Here is a 6,295-nt window from a genome sequence, read left to right on the forward strand (position 1 = left end):
AGCTAGCGGTGGCGGTGGGGCAAGCTCACGGCAGCGGGGCACGCGGCGAGGCGCCGTCGAGCAAGCGGAGCGGCGCCGGTGAGCAAGCGTAGAGGGTCGTGAGAGGGAGGAGCTCGCAACGGAATAAAAAGAATGCGAACCGGTATCCATCATAACCAGTGGCAGGTGGGTAAATATTTGACCCAAAAGCAACTAAAAGCAAGGGGTGGAGGTGCTTTCACTTTGTACTAGAGCAAAAGCAGCTTTTAGGTAGACTAGTGGAGTGCCCGTCACGGGCAGCAAAAAAAATTCATAGCGCAAGACACATACTTAATTAGAAAAATCATAAAATAAGGACCAAACATGAGCTAAAAAAATATACTAAATCTATAATTGTTTTGCAACTATGCGTCATGGCTTATCATATCAAGCTTTACTACGGTAGGACCAGCTGAGAACTATATATCAATATTATCATATCAAATAGATGCATAAATACTTCTATATTGGTTGGAGTATGCCACAAATGATTCATAGTATTCCATTTCCAAGTAGGAGTATGTTTTGGCAGGCCCCAGCAGCAGTCAGCAGTGGCGTCCCTGAGCTACGGCTGCCTTGGCTGAGTAGAGCAAGAAAACAAACCCACATATAGTACAACTGTAATAGTTTATTTTGGCATGATTGCAACATGGAAAATATAGGACAAGCATACCTTCACTTCGGTTCACTGAACATCAACAACTTTGATAAAATTTTCACCATTAAAAGGATCAATCTTTCATTTCCAGGTAAATTTTTCCACTAAATATTCAACCAATTGTACACTACATAAAAAGCAGAACAAGGTACACATGAACTGGATTAGTGGAACTGGAACTAAACATTTGTTACCATTATTTTATTCAGCACAAAATCAACTTCCAAACAGAGTAGATAGAAGCGACACCGCGTACATGTTATTGGACACTCCCCTGCATAAGCAAACAACATGTTGAAGCAGCATCAAATGGGCAATTCGTGTATGTTTTTTTCCAAACCAAACAGGCAAATTTATTGCTCTACTGAATTACATATCACTTAATACTCAAAGAAGATGCTACTGCAATAGTAGGCTCGATGCGACTGCAATAGTATATTTTCAGGCACAACACAACAACAGCAACATAGCCTTTTTTCCCAAGCAAGTTGGGGTAGGCTAGAGATGAAACCCGAAAGAAATAAGTTCAAGGTTCAGGCACATTGATAGCTAGTCTCCAAGCGCTCCTATCCAAAGCTATCTCTTTAGAGATGTTCCAATCCTTAAGATCTCTCTTAACCGACTCATCCCACGTCAGTTTAGGTCTACCTCTACCCCTCTTTACATTATCGACTAGCTCAAGGATCCCATTACGCACCGGCGCCTCAGGAGGCCTTCGTTGGACATGTCCAAACCATCTCAGCCGATGCTGAGTAAGTTTCTCCTCAATTGGTGCCACCCCGACCCTATCCCGAATAACTTCGTTCCGGACTCTATCCCTCCTTGTGTGCCCGCAAAACCACCGCAACATCCGCATCTCTGCTACACTCAGTTGCTGCACATGTCGTCTTTTTGTAGGCCAACATTCAGCACCGTATAATATCGCCGGACGAATTGCTGTCCTATAGAATTTGCCTTTTAGCTTTTGTGGCACCCTCTTGTCACAAAGGATGCCAGAAACTTGCCGCCATTTCAACCAGCCAGCTGAAATTCTATGCCTAACATCTTCATCAATATCGCCATCCTTTTGTAACACCGATCCTAAATACCGAAACGTATCCTTCTGGACCACCACTTGACCATCTAGACTAACGTCTCCCCCCTCATGCCTAGTCGCGCTGAAATCGCACATCATGTACTCGGTCTTGGTCCTACTAAGTCTGAACCCTTTCGACTCTAACGTGCGTCTCCACAGCTCTAACTTCCTATTAACCCCTGCCCTACTCTCGTCAACTAGCACCACATCATCAGCAAAGAGCATACACCAAGGGATCTCACCTTGTATATCCCTTGTGATCTCATCCATCACTAAAGCAAATAAATAAGGGCTCAATGCTGACCCCTGGTGTAGGCCTATGTTAATAGAAAAGTCAGTGGTGTTGCCATCACATGTCCGGACAAACGTCGTCGCATCTTTGTACATATCCTTAATGAGGGTAATGTACTTGGTTGGGACTTTGTGCTTCTCCAAAGCCCACCACATGACATTTCTCGGTACTTTGTCATATGCCTTCTCAAGGTCAATGAAGACCATGTGCAAGTCCTTCTTCTGCTCCCTATATCTCTCCATCAATTGTCGTATTAAGAAAATCGCCTCCATGGTTGACACAAGAGCATAAAAAATAAAGAGATTTGCTTGCTCACACTTACAGGGGCAAGAAATAAATGCCAGAGCATATATAACAGATAAATCCATATATCCATAGATCTTGCTAAGTGAAGCGGATGACAATAAATGGTTTTCATGGTACCTCAAATCAAAGTTCATCAAGTTTTAGCATCACTTAAGAGAGAAAAAAAGGATCAGAATACAGAGAGGAAGCGATACTAAGTTGCTAACTGATTTTTAAAGCAAGAGTTACATTTAATTCAGAATGTCACTTAACTCTTGCAAGTAATCATCCATAACCAGTTCTAGCATTAACATTATTATGTCCAGCATTAACATTCTTATGTTGGTTGGCGAGAGAAAGTAAATCAGAGAAAAAAACTTCTTATTTTGATGACTTTGCTTGAATGACAAGGTTCTTATTATTGCACTAAACTTACAGTAGCTGCTCCTCCAATTTTTGGATATGATCTGATTGGCCAGTCCTTGTCAAGAGCTGCAAATATCATACAACAGTCATTCACGAGAGTTGAATATGAGATAATATCACTGCAAGATGACTTCCACTAACTAAGTGCCTATGTATAAAACCAGATAGGAACAGTCAACTCCAAAGGATCATGCAAGTGTACCATGCTATAAGTGTTTGTGTATAGTTCATGACTTCAGGGCTGTGTTTTTTTTGCAAATTTGGCGACTTCATTTTTTTGCACAGCCTATGTTCTACACACATGTATCATGTATGACAGCATGACTCTAGCGAATATAACTACTGAGTTCTTCAAAACTGTATGACTGATAGATGCCATCATTTCTCTGTTTCTGCTTTCTCTGAGAAACGAGTTGAAGTTTATAAGGCCATTATTAGAGTGGCAGATTAAGAAAACTAATACAATAAAATTCTGGGTCTCATCAAGAGCTCATCCTCTTTCCTGTTCCATTACCAATCAAGCTAGCATATCTAAATTATCTGAACATCTTTCATTTTTTAAAATCGACTGTGCTGGCAGTATGTAAGAACTCTACTCCATCCAGTCAATCAGGGCCACTATGAAATGAAAATCCAGGTGGGGGATCCTCTCCCCCTCCGTTGAGCCCTCAAAAAAATACATGCTAGTCAGGTACGCATGATTTCACCTCCTGCACTTTAGCATTTACAGGTTTCAGCAGAAACCATTGCTGGTAACGCCAATATTTTCTTTTCAAAAAACATGCTTCTAAGTTCTTACATAACCTTACACATTTCATATGATTGTTCAGGAATGAAAAAAATGAAGCCAGAAATACGGTGGTCTTAACTGTGCCTATCTAACATACATAAAAGAGGCTCAAGTTTACTCACAAGTTCTAGAGTTTTGCAGCGGAAGGGTTACATTGCAGTCATATGATACGTAATATAAAATAAGAAAGTTATCATTATATGCTGATTATACCTACCTGCGTATATGTTAAGCAGCATCAGTATGTTAGATAGACCCAGAGTATGGTCAGAATACAAATTAGTAAAAATTTCAAGCTGGCTAATATGGTAGCAAAACCAGAGACAGCTTCATGTTAATGCAAGAAACTAATATTCCAGGTAGTTTAATCTTGGTTTGTAAAAACCTCCAATTAAACATGTTACATGAGCTCAGCTCAGCTGCGACACAAACAATACATGTAGAAAAAAGTTGAGTTGAATCTCGACAACAACAAAAAAAAATCTAATTTTAGCCATTCAGTTGCTATTTATGTAAAAAAAGTTGAGTTGAATCTCTACAACAAAATAATAGTGATGTAGCAAACTACATCTTAAATATATGTTTACAGATAATGAGCAGCTGCAAAAGTACAGACCAACAAAATGAAAATAAAATTAGATAGAGATTGCGGTTACCTCAGAACTACTGGTCTCGAAATCTAGAATATCCTGCACGCACACAAAAAGAGAATGAAGATTTATTTTTGGATCAGATTTATATACGATGAAAAAGAGCTAGCAAAAGTGAGTCTGTTTCTCCATGCATACTACAGGCTTAAAGAATCAATAGTGTTACAAGGTGTCGTAAAAACTTGTAATATGTTCTGCTGAGGATGTTGCTGCCGCATGAGATGTTAAGGCCAAGAGCTAGCTAACATACATGAGGTTTCCCTAGATCATGCAAAACACTGGACTCAATGTTGCGAGTGAACAAAACCATAAGTAACAACTATGGCATGCAGTCAAACAAGTGATATGGCAGTATGTGCAACTGAAGTGGTAGTGCCACACAAAGTTGTGGTAGGAGTAGTCTAAAAATCAAGAGAAGAACTAACCTTCACATTTCACAACAATTAATGTCTGACTTTGCTTCAGCCAGTAAATCCCTCAGGTGGTTCTGAACTTAAGCCTGTGGAAAAAACATCGATATGTTAAGAGCCAGAACCAGAACATAGACGCGGTAGTACAAGTGATTCTCTTTCCCTTAACCCAAATAACCCAAATAGCTATAGACTAAATATCCACACTGCATCATGTGTATCGAACAAATCAGTCTGAACAAAGCCCGTTTCAATTTACTCAGCACTCGGAACAGATTATGTGGGCAATCGGACCAGAACACAATGGAGAGGCAGGCTGAGGGGGGCGGAGACATCCAGCAATGCCCGGTGTGGTGCTTCCGCCCGGAATCGATCTGCAGCGCCGACGAGGTCACGTACTGGTGCAGCTGCCCGGAGGTGGCGTGCAATGAGGGGCCCTGTGGGGTCGGGCGGTCGGCGATGGCTCCGCGCCCATCTCCGGCCAGGCGCTGCGTGCGAGCGCCTCGGAACGCCTTGAGGGTGGGCCCGTGGCCAGGCGCGAGGGCGAGGGAGAGGAGGTGAGCTGAGCGCGTGGATGCGCCGGAGGTGGAGGCGGCGCGAGCGTGCGGCGTCCGGACGGAGGGTAGTCGCGCCGTCGAGCACGTGCGGCGGTGCCGGGCGCCGAGGGAGGCGCCGCCCCAGCCGAGCGCGTGGATGCGCCGCAGGTGGAGGTGGGGCGAGCGTGCGGCAGCCGGGCGGAGTCGCGATTGGGAGGCGGAGTGGACTACCGAGCGGTTGTGTGGGGAGGAAGAAGCTAGGCGAGGCGGACGCAAGGCAGACACAATCCTGGTAGACACATGAAATTGGAAGAGAAGGATGAGGGGAACTCACAGGGATGGCCGGAATCCGGCCAAGGGCGGCCGCTTAGGGGACTGCTCACGGTTTAGGCGTTCCGGCGGGGAGCGGCAAAACCGCGGCGCAGCGAGGACGGCGGCGTTGGTGCTTTGTTCGGAGGCCGCGCGGTGCGAGTCCCGTGGAGTGCGGGTCCGAAGGCGACGCCGAATCGGGTGCTGACGGCGTGGAGGGGCCGATCGTTGGAGTTGGAGAATGAGGTGTCGGCGAGTGCGGTGAAGAGCCGGGGAGCCCGGCGGCGGTGAGGGCACACGGGGACGGGCCTGTGGGGAGGCACGGCGGAGACGTCGGAGCGGGGCGGAGGAGAGGGGGGGGGCGCAGCGAGGGAGGCACGCCGGATCGCGGCGGAGGCGAGGGTGGGAGGTGAGGAACCGTCGAGGGAGAGTGGGGGGAGGGGGAGGGGTCCGACGGACGGGAAGGAAAGAGGGGCGCGCGACGTGGAAAGCACATTGCGGTGCATTGAAAGCAGGGTTTTTTTCCCGATCGGTTAACCCAAATCGCCGGCCACTGGTTGTGTTTTACCGGACTGGTTGGATCGGTAACCCGTGGAAACCGGTTGAATTCAAATCCAAATTGCAATGAATTCAAAAGTTCCCGTGCAACCGGTTCCGACCGGTTTACCGGCCGATTTGGCCGGTTTATCTGTCGGTTTGACCGGTTTGAATTCAAATCCAAATTCAAAAGCTCCCGTGCAACTGGTTTATCGGCCGGTTTGACCGGTTTGACGGGTGGGCCTTAATGGGCCGGCTCATTTTTTTTCTTTTTCTTTTTTGATTTACCTTTAAATCCCCGCAAACTAT

The 6,295-nt window shown here is 45.6% G+C and overlaps 1 long non-coding RNA gene across 4 annotated transcripts; it reads right to left on the reverse strand.

Annotated features, from left to right (window-relative positions):
* Window positions 1–313: 313 nt before the first annotated feature.
* LOC120677615 lies at window positions 314–5,890 on the reverse strand. Of its 4 annotated transcripts, none has more exons than XR_005676381.1 (7): window positions 5,475–5,889; window positions 4,620–4,693; window positions 4,201–4,233; window positions 2,765–2,820; window positions 933–950; window positions 692–803; window positions 314–598 (listed from the first exon to the last, which is right to left on the reverse strand). It is a non-coding gene; the product is annotated as an uncharacterized LOC120677615 (long non-coding RNA). The 4 variants fall into 4 exon arrangements; XR_005676382.1 differs by having other exon boundaries at window positions 331–598; window positions 2,366–2,820; window positions 5,475–5,890; XR_005676380.1 differs by having other exon boundaries at window positions 331–598; window positions 692–950; window positions 2,366–2,820; window positions 5,475–5,890.
* Window positions 5,891–6,295: the final 405 nt, after the last annotated feature.

This window comes from Panicum virgatum, chromosome 6N (assembly GCF_016808335.1).
Source record: "Panicum virgatum strain AP13 chromosome 6N, P.virgatum_v5, whole genome shotgun sequence".
Classification (NCBI taxonomy): domain Eukaryota; kingdom Viridiplantae; phylum Streptophyta; class Magnoliopsida; order Poales; family Poaceae; genus Panicum; species Panicum virgatum.